A 19,887-nucleotide genomic window follows, 5' to 3' on the forward strand; every position below is an offset into this window, starting at 1 on the left:
TTAATGATTTTTAAATAGCCATTAATAAGCCTAGAAATGTTACTGATTGAAGTTAAATCAGAGATGGGGCCTCCAAATTCATACTTAGTGAAAGACCCCAATGTATCCTATGAAGTTGCAGCATTTAGTAATGGTAATACGAAAATTTCCCAGAGAGATGAAGGCTAAAGTTCATTTCCAATGTACTGTTTTGGAAACTTGCTCAACTGGATTAATTTAAAAGAGTGATGGTCAAAAGGAAATTCAATGCATAGCAGAGGCACATTGTTTACTTTCTATAGTGTAAACAATGTCCAGATGCATTGAAATCTGACAATAACCAAATTATGTGTTTGGCTTCTTTAAAATCTGAGATACAGTTAACATTCTGTTGCCAGAAAGGAAAGAGCAGCAGCACCAACAGTGACAAAATAATAAAGAATTAAAAATGATCATATGAATAAAATGCAGTATTCATATACAATGAAATATTATTCAGCCATAAAACTGAATGAAGTCTTGATCCATGTGACAGTATGGATGAAACTTGAGGATATTAATTGGGTGAAATACATCAGATACAAAAGGACAAATATTATTTGATATAAATTTTATATTTATTTATTTGATATAAACTAAATATAATAACCAGGCTCATAGAGTTGGACTCCAGAATGTAGATTACCAGGGGATGGAATAGGGGTAGAGAATAGAAAGCTGACACTTAATTTGTACAGAATTTCTATTGATTGTAAAGTTTTGGAAAGAATAAGATAAATGGACACTGGTTGGATTAAAATGAAGATGAAAACAAAATGACTGCTTACTACCTGGACCTTCTGCCACATAAAAATCCCTACATCTTGGTTTACAGATGTACTTTTGTAGCTGAACTTAAAATTGTGTGGCTTACTAAATTTAATTTTGTTCTTTACCATATTTATGAATTTTCTCATTCTAAATTTGGTTTCTTTAATACCATTTCCTTCAATAACTGCATGCAAAATCTCCATTTTCAAAAACCTAGCTAAAGTCTTTTATGATTTTTCTCTCAGTTACACTGAGGAATGTCCTCTGCTTCTCATTCTATACCAACATTGATCCAACTTTCTTTCCTCTATCCTTTTCATTATTCATTCAATAGATATATTGGAACATATTCTTGGAGCAGGGAACACAGCTGTGGATGAGACCAAGGCTTTGGTCTGGAGGACTCCAAAAGTTCCTAACTAATGGTCCTTCACACATACACTTCTTCTAATGTTCTTTCAACATTTGACCATGGGGTAGATAGGCTTTGTTTCTGATATCTCTAGGAGGTTAGCCTTTTTACTCCATGTTACTTTGGCTCCACATGCCAATATGTTACCATGAATTCTTGAGCCAGATTCAGATTGAATTTCATTCAAGTCATAGGAAACTTTTCAGGAGCTAATTTAGAAGTTTTTAATTATATACTTTTCTTACACTTTTGATTTTCCTCTCTTTTATTACTCTCTAGCCTTCATTACTACCAAAATTTGTATAAAATTACATCAAATATGAACTGTAAGATACAATGGTATTTTTTCATTAAACTGATTTTTTTTGTTCATTCACAAGCTTTTTAGCTTTTTTGTCACTGTAATGACACCTCATATTCCAAACCTTATATTTTGAGGAAGGCACTACTCAGAACTTTTAATCCACCTGACTGCTATACATGAAGCTCTGACCTCAGGTCTTTCATAAGCATGGAAATAGGCTCATCCTCTCCCCCAGTCCCCTGTGCCAGCCTCAGAAAAGCCACTGGCAGGATGCTGCACTGCCTGTTCCATCAGTATTTCACATTCAGAAAAACAGTTTTCTCTCTTTCTCCTGACTGTGACTCCAGGAATGACCATGGAGATACAGGGCTCCAATTTTGGGGGTTTGCCTCAAAGTTGTGTTCAGAGAAATGAGCATGAAGGAAATACCTATTAAAATGTTTCTCAGCTCTGGCTACCTGTGAAAAAACTTAACATGATGGCTGTTTCTCTATGACCACTGCAGATATGGTGCTTAGGATCCATGTAACCTGCCATCATTTTATTCTAGGTTTTGATGTGTCAGTTTCAACATGCTGGGCATGCAGCCTCATACCCTCTCTGATCTCAGGTAGACTTGTCTGGAAAACCTGCCCTCTGAGTTGGGCCAGATCTACTCCACAATGCTGGATGCAGTGCATTGTCCCCTCCTCACTGCAGGGAGGCTGGTTCCTCTCCTGAGCATGACAGGTCATGTTCATCACATGTCTATGCTTGAACTATTTGTTCAGCTGTGGCAAAAGACAAAACTTCCTCCAGAAACAGGAGAGAGCAAGCAGCAAAAAGCATGAAGTAGCTTCATCCTCTGAACAAAGAGGAACTCAGAGTCAGAGTGCTATAACCACTACCTTACCAGCCTCTCTTGCTGGGCCCTGATAGGATTCCTGAGGTCCGAATGGACTGACTCTGGATCACAGATGAGCAATGATGTCTTTAGTGTCACCAATGTTTATGGCCAGCTTAACATGATGTCAAACTCAACCAAAGTAGAAGCTATTATTAGACACAGTAGGATTTAATGCCCTGTATAAAGCAATGCCTATTTTTCAAGGTACAAATATAGACATGCTTGCTGAGAAGTTAGGTCTATGTTAGAAAAGAAACCACAACTTGTGATTTCTCTTAAAAAACATTTTGATTTTTTTTCTTAAAAACATTTCTATTTACAGAAATGTAGTTATTATGTAAATAATGTACGTCTTGATTTCTAGAATGGTTATGTGATGATTATGCAACTCCCACAACTTGCATGACAAAATATTCTGCATGTATTAATATTTTCTTTTAAAGCAAATAGTTAATATAATTGAAGTGTATATGGCTGTAAAAGCACTATTCAAATACCATGCTCATGCAATAAAAACTAGTTGTATTGTCAAAAAAAATACAATGATATTCTATATTGTTTTATTGTACAATTCTTTAGACTTTCTTGATGCTTACAGTAAAACTTACATTTAGAGAGAATTTCAAATTATTTGTATATAAAAATTCACATGCATATGTGAATATTAACATTAAGAACAGATAATCTTACATATTGGATTCAGTTTACAAGTCATTTAATATGTAAGTAAATATGCATCATTACTACATATTTTATTTTTTGTTTTGTCTATGTATAATCCTTTCTGGACAAGACATAGTCACGAACATGATCTTTATCTGGGAATTTGATGTTCTTCCAATCTGAAAAACATGCTAACTTTAAAGACAAAGCAATTGGTTGGGAATATCACAAAGAATATTTATTAAAAAGTGTGAAGTTCCTGTCACTGAACACTAACAGACAGTACAAAGCTATCTGTCAGAGAAGCTGTAAAAGTAGTTGCTACCTTGAATAAGAAGCTGTTATTGGTGACCATTTAGAATATTTATAATTCCAGAATTCCAGAAATAAAGTATGCATGTATCATAGAATTGGGAGATTTAAAAAAGAATGGCCTATGTTGACCAGCATAATAATGAGAAAAATTGTATAAAGACTCCAACTTATTGATCTCATGCTATTTGCCAGGCACTTTGCTAGGCAGATTTAGATTGTTCTATGATGACCTTCATAAAGAAAGTACCATGTCTAAAAATGTCCCCAAATCACAATAAATCAAACTCAATAGCTTCACTTCCAAAGTTGTCTATACCAGATACTTTCCATAAAAAATCCTTCTCCCTTGTACCATGCATGGAAATTTGAAGGATATTTGCTTTTCAACTTTGGAAATTGCTCTTTGTCTAGGCCCAACTGGTCATTTAAGGCCAGGCTATTCCTTTGGTGTTACACTCCTAAAGTACAAATCTGCCAGAGGGGCCATCACTAAGAGACCAAGGTGACACAGTCTCTTCTTCATTGTCACTGTCACATTTATACCTTCCAACATTCAACTGCCTTAAGGTCATGGCCTTGATTTAGTTCAAGTCTCCTCCATTCACATTACCACATTCCAGGAAATCCAGAATCCCTCAATATTTTCATCTTTTATTCTCAAGTCTATATTCCTTCACCATAGGCTTCTATGTCTGTTAGGGTCTTTACTCTGTGCCTTCTAAAATAAATTTTAAAAATACCCTCTTGGGATAAGGATAACCTAGACCTCAGAATAAAGACCTAAACATCTTCCTGAAACTTGGGATGAAGAAGAAAAATAAAGAAAGTATGACACTCTATTTTTCTATCTCAGGTAGGTCTGTAGTAACAAGAAACATTTTGTAAATAACATCCTGATACACGAATTTCACAACAAAATTTCCTACTAATATGCTTCAGAAATATTGGATTTAATTTCTACAACAGCATTATAGTATAAGAAGCATTACTGTATTTCACAGATAAGAAACTGAAGCAACATTCCAAAATTCACACAGCTAATATTGGAAGAATAAGGAATTAAAATCTAGTTTGTCTGATTAAAAACTTATGTTCAGGGCAGGCCATGGTAGCTCAACAGGCAGAGTTCTTGCTTGCCATGCTGGAAACCTGGGTTTGATTCCTGGTGCCTTGCAAAAAAAAAAAAAAAAGAAAAGAAAATGTTCATATGTTCATGGTCATAAAGCATATCACTTTTATGTTTATCATAGGTAATTCAATTAAAATGTTCTGAGCACCTTTGTAGAAGGTATGTATGAACTTAAATAATTTTCCTTATAAGAATGAGGTCCTGAGTCCTTTTTAAATCATATGGCATGTGTTAGATTAAAGTTTGTGCCAAGGGTTTTAGGAGTTCAAAAAGATACTGACCAGGGCTAATTATCAAGACCCTATCATTGAAGGATCTGAGATTTTACCTTATTTTTAAGGTAACAAGTTGGACTGTAGGAGTTTCATAGATATTGTAAAAGACAAAAGGGAGTAACCTAGATTGGTCCAGATAGGTGGTTGTGCATAGAGTGATTTGCATTATAAGGGGGAAATCTTGAATTTAGGGAAACAGAATCATTTATAATTGGAGTAAGAATGCTATTTTTCTCTCTTTATTTTGGGCAACTATCAGCTACCTATATTTTACAAACAGGTTCACATTTGAGAAGCCAAGTTCAAACTGCCAGGTGAAAATGACAGAGTATGTAAGAGAATGGATCAATTCTGACATGTTGGGTGTTGTTTTACACAGCTGTCAGGAATAGCAATCTTCCTTTTTAATTTAAACAGTGCCCAGGAGGGAGTAACCACGTTTCAGGCCAAGAATTTTGGAAGGGGAAGTATGTTGTTCATAGCAATGGGAACATGAGGCAGGTATTGTCCTATATGTATACAGAATCCTTTATTTCATGCTTTCTCTTCATATTGTTAAAAGACTAACATTGTTTATATATAATAAATTTAATATAATACATTATAAAATATATAATTTAATATTATGTACAATGTTTTATAAATAAAGAAGAAGAACAATGTAGAGTGTGCCCATAGGAAAGGCAGGCCCAGAAATGAGAAAATTTTGTTTTGAATTTGAATGTTTGGAATTTTCTGACCGGGGACTTATTGGAGAAAGAGTGAAGAAAATCATAAGATACAGGGAGAGGAAGGAGACATGTTGCTGAAAATTAGGAGACTTGGATTTTTGTTTCATCTTTGCCACCAATTTTCCATCTGACATTGGGAAAGCTACTTCAGTTCTTTAGATTTTAGTTCTCCACATCAAAATGAATGGGTTGAAGGAACTGCCCATGTGCTCGATAGCTGGGTAGTTGTAATATTCTGTTGTGTCTATGCTGATGCTCCTGAGAATTCAGAGGGAACATAGTCAGCAACTGAAATGTATTAGAAGCCTGAAAGGTGAAAATTCAAGCTCTTTATCCACCCCCTAAGCTGTGTTTTCTCAAAGATGTGTTTTATTTGATCCACATAAAATGTTTACCTTTTTAAATTATTTGAAAAGTTTTTAAAATCAGGATATTTCACATTAAAAAACAGATTTCTGCATTCTTTGAAAAAAAATGGGCAAAACTGTGCCCCATTTCTGCCTGTAATCTGTTCATTAGAGTCAAGTAACAGCTATTGCCTTTATACAGGGCAAGTACTCCACAGTTCTCAAATCATAAGAAAAAAATTATCTCTTTGTGTACATGTGCTTTTTTCTGGGAAAAGAATCCTTGGTTTTCATCAGGGAGACATTATGCAAAGAATTTTAAGGACCACTGGTGTAGGCATGATAGCAACTGTGTGTTGGTAAGAAAATATATGGGCATTGGGCAAAATGGGAAGCAGAACAAGGAATGGAAATGCAGACTAATTGGAAATCTATTATATTAATGCCTGTTAATTTACTGACAATTGTAGGAATTTCTCAGGTAATGAAGAGGCACAGCAACAATGCAGAAGTTAAAGTCAGAGGTCCTGTGTTGCCAGAAGTGGGAGATCTAATTTTCTTCTGGTTATCACTCTAATGTTGTTGACCAGTCCTGGAATGATTATTTCCACTTATTGGACATCAGAAGAAGGTCCAGTTTTATTCTACAATGACTTTAATGGAGTAAAAAAGGTGGAAAACAGCTGAGGATGCCTCTTTCTGTTAATACTGGTGGTGGCCTCTCTGGATCATGGATTCACTACATGATGACATTTTCAGGGTGAGGATGGTCCCAGGATCAGTGTTCCAAGTTAGGTCCTTGTTAGGATTGAGAGAGATATAGCTAAGTTCCGAATTTTCTAGGAGAGAAGGGGAAAGTGAAAGCTTCAGTTATGATATTCTTTTGCTCTGGGTGGTAATGTCATGGCTCCCATTATTGTGAAACTTTTAATTGTGTTGTGTCAGGTGTGGATGAGAACAGCAGTAGAGAATGGATGTCTCATTTATTCATGCTGCAATGATATAATAAGACTGAGAACTGAATGTGAAAAGACTAGTGGAAATATTTTTGCCCATTTAGTGTACCAGTATCCCCATGTTTTCATGATAGTCTTTGTTTTAAAGCTCATTGTATCAATATCTTGATAGCTGTGGGACACAAAGACATGAAAAAATTGTAAGTGATATTATTTTGTGAAAATGCATTGTTGTATTTGCGTTGCAATGATTTAAAGCCTTGGTCTGATTGTTCAACTTGTGGCACTTGTGCAAAAGTGCTTTTGTTAAAACTGCAGTGACATTAACAGAGGTTGGTGTTTTATATAGTGAGATGGCTAAGTTTCCACGTCAACTAGGCTATGCTATGGTGTCTATATGTTGGTGATGCAAACACTGACCTGATTGTAACTGTGGTGAATTTCATGGACTTAAATTATCAACAAATTGACTGCATCTATGGCTGATTCCATCTAAAATCATCTAAGGAGTTTGCTTTCAACAAAGAGAGTATTCTCACCCAAGCAGTTGAAAGCTTTAGAAGGAGAAGTGATGATTTCAGCAATAAGAAGGAAGAATTTCCACTTGAAATTCAGTCAACCTGTTTCTCTTGGGGAATTCATAAGAAACCTTCATTGGAGTTTCCAGCTTTAAGCATGCCCTACTGAATTTGAACTTGCCCATCCTCATAGTTACATGGGTCAATTACTGTAAAAAATCCCATAATATTTGCATATATATCATGTTGATTCTGTTTCTTTGGCAAATCCTTTGTAATACACATTGGCAAGCCAATAGTAGGCCTATATAGGTATTCACCATTGTTAAGTAAAATTTAATGGTCCTATCCTACAGCTGCCAGGGGAAGCCTAATTGATCCACTTGTTGACTTTGATGTAGCCTTTCTCCTCTGTAAATTTATCCTCTTATGCAATAGCCATAGTGTCTAGATTTCTGGCACATGGTAGTCCTTAAACTTTGTGTAAATTTCTTTCTGCTGAGACAAATCTCAATAAACAATCCATTTTTGTAACCCAGTGATTCTCAAATATCCTAAGCTTTCACATGGTCTCTAATAGAAGTCATAGGGTGGAGTATCTGAAATTTCTGGAGACTTTCCCCCCTTTGAGAGGCCTGCCTGCTTTGGTGTTATGGTTAGCTTATTGTCTTCGCTGTTTAACAATGGCTCCTCTGTACCATGTTTGTTATGAGCTGAAGTATAGTGTACCAGGATGGGCAGAGTGGGAGCCAATGTGAGGACTTTCCCCAAAATCTCTTTATTCCTAATGTCTCAGCTGTGAATTCTCCAGTCCTGATTTTACCAAAGGACCTGTTATATGATTGGCACATTTATCACAGACTAGGAATCAATGAAAATATAAACCTCAGAAAAGTTTTGTTTAAGGTCTTTCTAGCAATAGAATTATACCATGCAGTTAAGCCATTGGGCACTTTGTTCTATTACTCATGGGAAAATTGAAGTATTTGAATAGATATGATAAACTATTATTGTCCAAAGACTAACTCCTTTATACCCCATGTTTCCTGTATCAGTTAGAAAGGCCATGGTTATATTGTTTAGAAGATGCTGACCATCCTCCCTCCAGTCCCCACTGAGCAAGAAGAATAGTTATTTCTGGGAGGTTTGGCAGTTTACCTCAGTGGTAGGATATGTATCCATTTGCTCAGAGGGTTATGGCACTCAAATGGGTCTGGAATTTGCTCAGTCTTGTGGATACATTTTCACTTTAATAAACAGGCCACAGTTGCCAGTATAATTTTGTAGGGAACTTTTCATTTTCAAAGACATAACAAGAATCTCAGTTTGTAAGCTAAATTGGCTGTGCCTCAGTTTGACTTTGGTCTCAATGGATTAAGATTCATTTCAATTCAATTGAATAATTTATTTCAAATGAAATAAATTAATTAAATTTAATTTAATTAGTCATTGGGGATATAGTTACTTAAACCAGAGAAGCTTATCTCATTAAAAGCACAAATCATTTCTATTCCATCCTTAAAAACTTGGCTAAATCTTGCTACAATTCCAACCACTGCTGTGCTACTTTGCCTGGTAAATTAACAACTCTTTCAAGTGACTAGTAGCAGTTAAAATGAATACTTGTTAAGATCCTTAGGAAGTGGCATGTCTGATGTTAACATTAATTTTGTTTCCTTGATTTTTTGATTCAGAATATCTGCCTTTCAAGCTAATATTTGATATAGTTAATTGCCTTTCATAATAAAGGGCACCCCCCACTCTTGCCTGCCTGCCATCCCAAAGCAGGGTGCTAGGAGAGTCAGTTGTGTTCTGGGAATGAGTTTCTTAAGCATAATTTTAGTTCAATCCATCAAGTATTTATTAGCACGCAGTAAACATAGTTCACCCTATTGAGCTGTTGTAGTGAATAAATCTGCGATTAGGATACTTTCTGCTCTCAAGAAGTCTACGCTATTACATTTCACTCAACTCTTGCCAATAATACACCCATTGCACATGGCCACTGGGGATTTCTAAGAGAATATTTCCATCATCATTGTTTGCAGTAATGTTCACTTAATGCAAAGCTTACTGAGTACATTTTATTGTATTTGTTGATTATTTCAAAAGTCATCAAGATAAACAGAATTTTAAAAAGAAAAGAAAATATACAGAATGCAATGTATGTAGGTAACTGTATCATATTAATTTCCTGTAAAACTGCTATTGGGTTAATTTTGCAAGTATTGTTAGAATTTAACATTTTGTCTTGGAGATATGTGTTTTGAAATATGGGCTGCTTTGTGCAACTTTACAGGAGACATACAATAGGCTAAAATATTCAGTTCATTATACCAGTGCAATAGCAAATGATTCCAATGATGTATTTAAAAGTTAAGTTTAAAGAAGCTTCTTTAATTGAAAAACAGTGGCCTTTACAGTTCATTGTGCTTTTTTTTTACTTTCATTATACATTCTCTATAGCTGTTCCTCTTTTAGAAAAAAAGAAAAGTTTTCTTAAATCTCTAGGTAGTTCTATGCAATTATTTCATTTTAAAGAAAAAGTATATAGTATACTCTTTGTTCAATTTCTGCAAGTCCCTGGAGAAAGAATTATCTCTCTTTATACTTTGACTATTTTTAAATCTTTGTTTTCAAGGTTGCAAGAAGATATAAGTAATTTTCATTCCTTCGTTCTTTGTAGGAGTATTACTTTAAAAATACTGTACCTTCAAATGTAAACCAGGAATAAATAGGAGAAAGAAAATTCATTCTGCCCTTGAATTAAAAATTGGTGACTAAAATTTGAAAATCGATGAAAATACTAAATTTTATCTTTTTTCCCCTTATGTCTTCAAGTCAATTTATGTGTTTGATACAGTCTAATGAGCAAACCAGGAAATTCAGGAAAGAAATTAGAGTGGCCATTTTGTTACCAATGCAAGAGAAATTTCAGCTACACTAAGGGAATTCTGTTCTTTCACAGAATGTTTAGAGTTGGTCTAGTATTACCTGGTGGAACAGTGCTGATCTTCCATTTTCTGCCTGAGGAAATCAGGGCCCAGTTCAGAACTGGTGTCTCCTCAAGGTGGATCAATCCTCCAGCAGGACTGCTGCCCAGAGCCCTCTGTTTCCGTTCTCTCAGCTCTCTCCTTGCTTTTGGCTTAGTATAGATAGATGCTTCCAACAAACCTGCGAACACAATCCTTCATCTAAAATCACAAAACTCTTAGAAACTGAAGATTAAGGTTTTGAATTTGAGGGAATATAATTTTTTTTTATAAAGAAAGGTGAATTTAGTTATTTGAGTAGGGAAAAAATCTCCTTCCTTTCACTGTGAGTGCTGTTCTGTCATCCAGTTTTCCAAAGAACATGCTTCAGAAAATAAATCTCTCCAGATGCTCAATGGCTATATGTAAAAACTCGGTGGGAGAAATTAGTTGGCAGATACCTGGGTTAAAATAATTGAATGGTTTTTTGCTTACTTTTTACTACAGATCCTCTCTAGAGCTAATTCGTATTGGAGAATATCCTAGAGGGGAATAAATCACAAACATATTTGACCATGGGAATTCTTTTTTCTCCTGTAGAACATCTGTTTAGTACAAATATAATTTGGGTAGCACTGATGAGAGCATATCTCCAGACATTAAAAACAAGAATAATTACTTTAATAATTTCACTGTCGATAAACTATCCTACCACATTTAAATAAATTTATATTTTAGAACGCTCATCTAGAGCAATACCTTTTAAGGGTATGAGAGTAACTCATTTTGTGGGTTTATTGGAAGCTGCACAACTAACAGATTTGCACCTTAGAGGTTATTCTACCAGGGACTTTGTGGCCAAGGAGCTGCCATGAATATATTTGACAAAGTTTTGCTAATCCTCAAGGGTGCCGGATGGGTGGGAAAGCACCATGTGCCAGAGAGTACCAAAAGACACCCAAGAAGACATTTGCATGCCAACATATGGTTCCATGTCCTTATTGTATAGCAGCAGCCCTACTTCCTGATGATCAGGCCAGTTCACTTGCCAGGATGTGACTCCTTTCCCTTCCTTCTGGTCTTTCAGTATAATAAGTATAATGTGAATGGGTAGCAGTCAGAGTTTAAAGTTCAATGGCACTCTTGCTGTATCTCCTGGCATAGAAGTATTCACATTGGAAACCAGGGGTTCTAAACCTGTACACACACAGTTGAAATTCTTCAAGGGGGTGGTTGAAAACAGAGGTACCTGGGCTACTTCTGTTTCCACCCCTTGATACTTGGACCCATAAATTCTACCTACTGAGAACACAGCACCATAAAAAGGTCACTGATTTAAGTTATAAGGTATTCTAGAGGATGAAGCCCCGTTCTCAGAGGATATCATTTTCAAGTTGACATCTCAGCTGTGCCTTTCATCAGGCCATTGCATTATTCTATCAGGCTAGCATCTTCCAGGTGGCATAATTAGTGATAGGCAATAGGTCCCATGGTGATGTGATCACTATAAAGTATGTGGGATACCATGTCAGTGGATCAAACACTGTGTAAGCCCTTGGAGAGTGATACTAGCCTGGGCACTGTAGGCAGAAAAGAAAAACCCATACACAGAATGCTTGTTAAATCTTGTCAAGTTGAGTTGCTTCCCCTTCCAGGATAAAAATCTTCCAATTTGATTAGTTTCTTAAGAAGAGACTGGATTGTCTTCTTGAGGAATGGTACCATAGGAGGAGCTCAGATTTTGTCTCTGTCCTTGGCATGTTGGATATTTGGAAGCAACTGTCACTAGATAAGCCTTAGTGAGTGGGAGCTCATGGTTGGGCCCCAACATAGCCTCCATCCTTGGCAATATGACTTTTATGTTCATGAGCTTATCTATTGTGCCAGCACCAGGTGTTTGAGATAGAGACTAAGTATTTTAGGCTACTTCTTGGTCATATAATGTCTCTTTTGATGTAGATGTTCTTTGATGGGTTCTAACATGAGATCACAGATCTTCACTCTTCATGCCCACTCTCACAGGCCCATCATAGGTTCCTAGACTTTCTTGTTTATAATTTTCTAATTTGTGTCCTCACAGGTCTTTACCCATGTAGTGCAAAAATTTCTCCACTGTCCCTGAATCTGTATATTTTCTAATAGGGCACTTCTCTTTCCACACAAAGTAGAAGACCAGGTTCATCACCCAGTGCAATTGATTACCCCTAGCAACAGCCACCCAATTCCATAGTCTCTGTAATTACCATTTGCTTTATTTGTTAAAGCCAGAGATATTGCACCTAACAGTGCATTTCCTTTTATCACTATCCCATCTCAATTCATTATCAAAATGGGAACAATTGCCTTATTACTGCATACCGGGAGCTACTGGTATTCCATTCACCACCAGTGATGAAGTTTTCCTTGCTAGCTTATCAGCAGGTAATTCAGTTGCAAAATTCCATTTGAGAGACAGTTTCATTGAGTAACTTCTGGCACCAATTATTGTACACTGGTCCCCAGAAAACAGCCTCTGAGAAGGAGATATACATGTAGGAATTTATTGGGGTGTGTTTTTAGGGTCAACAGCTGTGGGAGACTGAAGAAAGAAGGATTGTGCAGAGAGGGAAGTTGAAGCATGATGCTGTCAAAAAAAAAATTCATTGATTCCACAGGGAACTGTGGAGCTGTGTTGGTTCTTTAGAGTTGAACCACAGCAGACCAAGAGTGATGAGTACTCATACACTTCCACAGACTGGTCATTGACTACCCACTGGCCCCAGGAGGGAGGGAGCTTTTGGGTGACATAGCTCTCTTCAGGCTAGGGCAATTCCTAGAGAAGCACTCAGCTGAGATCTGTCAGGCACCTATACTCCCAGGAGCTGGGCAGTCAGTGCTTCAGTACCAAAAGAAAGAGGGTGGGAAGCAAATCTGGGTCTATTATATTTTGCTAATATCAATAGTATCAGTATAAAAGTAAATTGTTGGTTGTGCTGCAATAACAGGATACTCACATGGAAAAATAATGAAATGTGACCCTGCCATAAAGCATACAAAAAAAATTTAATTGTTGGTCTTAATGTAAACATATATAGAACTCTCTTTCCTTAGTTAATTGAAAAGTAAACAAATCATCAGAAATATCCTCTATACTCATCCTTTCGTGAAATCTGGGATTTGTCGTGGTGGGGGTCAGGAAGGGGAAGAAATTGTAGGTGGATGTCTTCTGATTTTCCTGTGTTTGTAATTTTAATTCAGCCACTAAATGGCTCTGTACTTTTAGGCTGATCACTTAGCTTCTCTGAGTATAAGATTTTATATCAGTAAGTGAGTAATACCTGTCCTTCTTTCTCATACATTTATTGTGAAGAACCCAAACACTCTACTGACACAGAAGGAATAGTGTCTTATAGTGATATCATGACTAGCAGCAGGAGAATGGTAAAATGGACAAAACTAGAGAATAATAATAATAAATTTTCCTTTCCCTTCAAACAATGCTCCAGTTTCCTTAGTGTTAGGATCATACATACTTGCACAGAGAAATGAAGAAAACACAACTCATTAGTTTTGCTTCAAAACAGGCAGGAGTTGTGTCTGCCTAGCAACCAGCAACAAGATGGGAAAAAGCAGGTTTCAGCCAATGATCCAGATGCTTCCTGGTACTTACAATGTAAATACAGCATCACCCATGGATCACCAAGATCCTTCTCTTTATGTAGACAAAATTGCAAGTTGGCGAGAGGGAAGAAAAATCCATGTATATAGAAAACAGAATCATATGTGACCCCAACCCAGTATGTTTCAATGTAAATCACTCTCTCTCCATGCACCTTCATAGCAAGTGGTAGTCTGGGGTAGTCCATTATAACAGCAGGGCAGCCATAAAGACAGTCATGATGTAAATGATGACAGAATAAATAGTCTCCTATTTTATTAGAGATAATTGGAAGGAAACCTTTTAAAAGACTATGCTTTATAATGATGCTCTAAATATTAGGGTACAAATTAAAAAACTGCTTTGAACCTTCCCAATTTGGTATGTGTTTACATGTTTTGTTTTATGCTTTTGCAAACTGTGGTCTCTCCAGAAGCCAAAAATCATTGTGGGACTCGGTTGCCCTTGCTTCTTTTCATAGTATCCAAGAATGACAAAACTGGAGACCTCTCAGGATATGAGGCTGCTGAATCATCAAAAACCCCTGGTCCTTGATTCAATGAATGCAAATTCTAGGCAGGGGTGGAATGTTCAGGGATTTAGGCAAATCATTTATTGCAACTTTGGAAATGTGACTGGATATTATAAAAATTATTTTTCCCAGTGTTATGGCTAGTCAGACACTGATCAGGCAATCTATCTTACCTTTTGAGTTTTTTCATCCATTTTTGAGGTTTTAGCTTACCTTGCTTTCCAACTACTTCTCCCTGTTGCCTATTTCTTTGGCCCTTAGCACATTTTTCTCTCTCCTGCCAAACCCTAGAAAATGGGTGCTTCTCAGGGTTCTCTCTTCTCCTCCCCTCTCCCCCCTTTATTCAGAACATACTGATCTGAAATCTGCTTCTGCTTCTGATACTCTTTCCTCTTTTTTCATCCCCCAACCATTCCTTTGGTTTCCAACCCCACCCATCCACTCCTAAGTGTCCCTTTGTTCCTTGCTCCTGCCCCCACCCCCTACAAGCATACCTTTGGTTCCTTGACTCCCCCAGCCCCATGTCTCAAGTACCTTAAAGTCCTTGAGATTTTGATAATGCTTCCCAATTGCAGCCTGTCTGAGTGACTGTGGATCCTTTCTGGGTCATAGGAGAAAGTTTTAAGTATTTCAAATGCTTCAGATCACAGACAAGAAAAACAAATTTTTCCTTTGTTAACACTGAGTGTCTCTCTGGTATGATTTTTCTGTATTCCCATACTATCCAAATCTTTCTTATCAGGATTGAGAGGGTGAAGAAAGAAGAGGTGACTGCAATATTCTCTTAACATTTCTGCTCACCTCCTGATTTGCTCTTGTTCAATATCCCTCCATTCTACAGCCTGAATGAACCTCCTAGAAAATTGGCCCAATTTTATCATTCTCTTAACACCCCCATGGCTTCCTGTCATTGCCATTAGGGTAAACATCCATCATCTTAACAAGGACAACCAGTTCAGTTCTTTTCAAACCTCCTCTCTTGCTACATGTCTCTTCTTCCTTTTGGCCTCTGCCAAATTGGACATCCTCCAACTTCTTATATTTTTCTTGTTCTCTGTTTTCACTATCACTTTGAACATACTGTTCCCTCTCTTCCAACCCAGACCTTGGAATCACTACAATCTCATCCTTGGGGTTCAAGTGTCCTTTCTCTCTCACCCCCAGTTCCCCTTCTTTTAAGCAGATAAAAGAAAATGTGAATTTGAGTCTTATATGGGTATTTGTTTTGGTCCCACTTTTGTTTTGTTTTGTTTGTTTATTGACTCTTCCAATAGCAGCAGACCTCAAATTGACTTCCTGTCCTCCCATGAGTAAGAAAAGCACCTTCTGCCTAAGGAGATGGAATCTTTCCTGTGCCTCTGTTGGCTGGTAATTGTCTTCAGGTGCAGAGCAGCTGGGTGAGATTGCTAGTTAGGGTTGTGCTAGGAGGTCTCTTAGCTGTGGGAGCAAAGCCTCAGGCCCCCTCCAGCCCATGTACATTGGAGGACAGCTGAAATGAACTAGAAATTGGTATTTAATTTTCAGTGTTGGTGTTACAGAGGCATGGATGAGGGATTGTTTCAGCACAAGGAATTAAATATCTGTCAAGACACTCTGCAGTATTAACATGGAAAAAAAACACTCCCAAAGTGGTTCTGGGCTGAGTTTCAGTGGTAGTTATTGACATCATTATTTAGTAGGAGAATTTCCATCAACAAAATTGATATATCTCTGGTTCTTAATTTAAATGATTTTTTTCCAGTTAGCAAGAAGAATGTTATTATCAGTTAGATTTTGATGGTGGTAGCAAAGCAGAAGGAAGCAGAGATATGAAATTGTGAGCTCAGGCAATAACAATACTTAGGAAAGGAAACACTCCCGGGAGAAAGAATTGAGTAAACTTGATAAGTTTCCTGATTTATCTTCTTCACAAAAGTGTTCTTACTTCCCTAACCAATTTCACTTGCTTTCTACCATGTTCTCTATGGCATGCCTTTAAAATAACTTTTTAACCCATGAAGATGCAGAGTTGGCACAGTTTAGCACAACGGTGACCAGTGTACCAACATTTTTTACCTGCTTTAGATTCCTCATAATTTTTCCTTAGGTCACGATGGGTCTGAAGGTAGTAAGCTGCACAAGATAGGAGAAGAGGTATTCTTTTAGAGCTATGACTAGTGTAAACTTTACCTATCTAAATTTTGTTTTATTTATTTTATTTTTAGCAATGCTTCTCCCTCTACACACAACACTGAGTAGGTGTTGGAGCATGAAAAATGTGAAAAAAAAATATGAAGGTATTTAAACGTTTTTAAAATCAACTTTCATTTCAGAAATTTATCACAAACTCCTTCCTCCCAACTGTGGGTACTTCTGAGCTCAGTTATGTAGCATGGTATTACATGCTGGGACTATAAAAACCTTAGGGTGTCTGTTTACCAAGAAGAAGATTCAAGTGATCATCAGAGCACCCATCTAGCCAGCCCCTGAGAATTCTGCAGCACTGAGGTTTTCTATCCAGCTTAGGATCGCATTACTTAGGCATCTGGGTTACATGGCCAATGAACTCCAGAGGAATTAAGCATGTTCATTTAGGCAGTAATTTCTGTCTTTTCTATTATCAGACCTTATTAGAGTGGTTAGCAAGTAGCTAAAATGAGACTGATTCTGGCTTAGTTTTATTTCATTTTCTTTGTCTCTACTAACAAAAAGGACATGAACCAGCAAAGAATTGACTGGACCTCTGAGAGAGGGATGGAAGGAGAAAGAAGAAAAGTGAATGTCCAGTTTCCCTCTGAGACTGGATGAAATACTTCTGGTTGTGAGGTGCTGGTGATCTCTCTGGGAGAGGGCTGCACTTGTATCTGTAGAGTACAGGAAAGCATGTAATAAGTAAATAATACCATACATTGTTGTCATTGAGCTTGAGGCACTCTTGGTAGTTGTTTCTGGGCTCCCTGGGCTCAGCGCTGGTGGTCTGGGGGTGCATGCAGCTTGAGAGTAAGAAGGAGCAGCAGGGTTGTATGTACACAGCATTATCCAAAAGTCTCATATGCCCACACTTCAGAAAACTCTGACAGCTTCTAGGACAAATGATTTTTCCAGTAGAATTATGCAAAGCCAAAAGCAGTCAGCAGTTGTATTTGCCATTGTGAATTGTGTTCCAAATCTTATTCTGACATACTCATTATCGTGAGCCCAAGATACTCACTTAAAAAAATAAAAATTTTGCATCTAAGCAACTTCAGAAATGTTCTTGTATTGTCTGGTAGCACTACATCATTTTTTCCTGAATATATACATATATGTTTTGCATAGGCAGGCACCAGGAATCAAACCTGGGTCTCTGGCATGGCCAGCAAGAACTCTGCCACTGAGCCACCATGGCCCACCCCTTTCTGAATGTATTTTGATTCTTAACTTAGATCCTAGTATAGCCAAAACTCAGGTCTGCAATGTATCAAAATATTCTATTAAAGTTAGTTCATGAGAACTTATGTTGATCCACAAGGAATAGACTGCATTTTGGGAATTGTGGCAAATAGAATCTTTTATGATATTTGTCCTCAATCTCTCTGAAGAATATAGGTTGCAGGTGAATGAAACGACATAATGATAAAGCAAATATTTTTTCAGTGAAACTTTCTGAGGCTAAGAATGCAATAAGACAGAAGAAACTCAAAAAGTTGAAACTCAGCTAAAACATCTATGCATTATTTTTAGATATTTTTTGCCCTCATTAAATGTCTTGTTCTTTCTGCCATCTTGCAGAAGGTGCTATTAACCAATGCATGAATAACTAATGACAGAATCTACATGAGGTATCCCTCTCTTCTATGCTTACCAAGTTCTCTGCATAACTTCTTTGAAGCCATCATTTTGATGTCTTGTAATTTTTAGTGGCTTCCCTCCAGGAAGGACATATGTTGGAGGTCACTATTCTGGAGGAAGACAGGAAAGGGTGAGCCTTTTCTTTCTCCTTGCTCTTATGTTTTTTACCCTGTATTCTTGTTGTAGTGATAAATAAGGATCGGAGTGTGTCTTTTGTCATTCAGAGCTTAGTGGAGGGCTAAGCTGGTTCAATGTGATGTCTCAGGGTAAGGAAACAAGGAGGGCTGCTTAACTGTCATTGGGTGAAGTCTTAGAGCTCTTTGAATTCTACTGTTTAGTCTGGATGTGTAGGGTTGAAGATGAATATTTAGAACAGGAGACCTATAAGTGATAATGATTGTAACTTTGACTGTATGGATCCTGAGTCTTATCTCTTGGGAATCTAATTGAGGTGGTGAGGATTTGGATTTGGAGATGGGACTGACTTAGCCAAGGGAACCCTAACATCTGTCACTGCCAGCAACAGGAAACCTCAACAGTTGGTGAATGTCTAACAAGCATTGCCTGATACAAAGTGCAATGATTGCCACCTTTCCACATAGTGAGTAATAAACATAGGCACTTCAATTGACTGGATTCGCTCCTGAAAATTTTTATGAGAAGAATTTTTTTTAAATGATACATTCAAGCAATATTTCAATGACATAGTAATTTAGTAAATAGGAATAATATATTCAGAATATTTTAATAATCTGACTAGAAAGTAGCATCAGCTAATTTACTGACTGGCAAATACTAAGTTTTCTAACTAAATATTATATATCTAGTTTAGCAGTGACTAGGATGTTCATTATTTGATCCAGCATAGAACTTCATTTTTAATTTTTTACATATATGATGAACCAGATTCTAATTATTATTAATCTCAACTCTTAATAAGGAGATGACTCATTAAAATAAAGTAATTTGATAGTCTCAACCTACAGCTATTTCCAGATTCTTTATGGTTTATGCACTATGTCCAGTGCACACCACAATAAGCATTGAGAGCAGATTAGAAACCCAGAAAGCATCATTAAATTTTAAGGACTCCAAAGACTCACTGTGCCGGGCTAGTCATTTACTGAAAGGCAAAGCCATTTTGCTTCAGATTCTCTTGTTACTACTTCTGGGTCCATAGGTATCTCTTGAGTCCTTTGTTGTTTGTTTTCCTTGGAGGACAAATGCGCTAGGTTTGATTTAATGTACAATTTTACTAAGTAATCTCTCAGATTACAATATGGAAAACACATAATTATGGAAGCAAGCAAGGCAATAATCATTTTGTATGGAATATCAAAAGCTTACAACTGTGGCAATTAGTGTGGCATACCTAGTTTAGATCAAGTTTGCATAGTGTTATCACCAAAGTGATGCTTCCATACAGCTCAAGAGAACAGACAGTTTTCTAATTCCTTGGATATGATAAACCACAGAAACCCAGCAGGGTCTCTTCAGTGACCTAGAAAATATACATACCTTCCCTTTTTTTTTCAAAGTAAAGTTAAGTTTTTATTTGAACTTGTTTGAGAAGTTTAGAAAAGAAAGGGTACTTTAATTCACATTCATATT

This window comes from Tamandua tetradactyla, chromosome 3, assembly GCF_023851605.1.
Source record: "Tamandua tetradactyla isolate mTamTet1 chromosome 3, mTamTet1.pri, whole genome shotgun sequence".
NCBI lineage: Eukaryota > Metazoa > Chordata > Mammalia > Pilosa > Myrmecophagidae > Tamandua > Tamandua tetradactyla.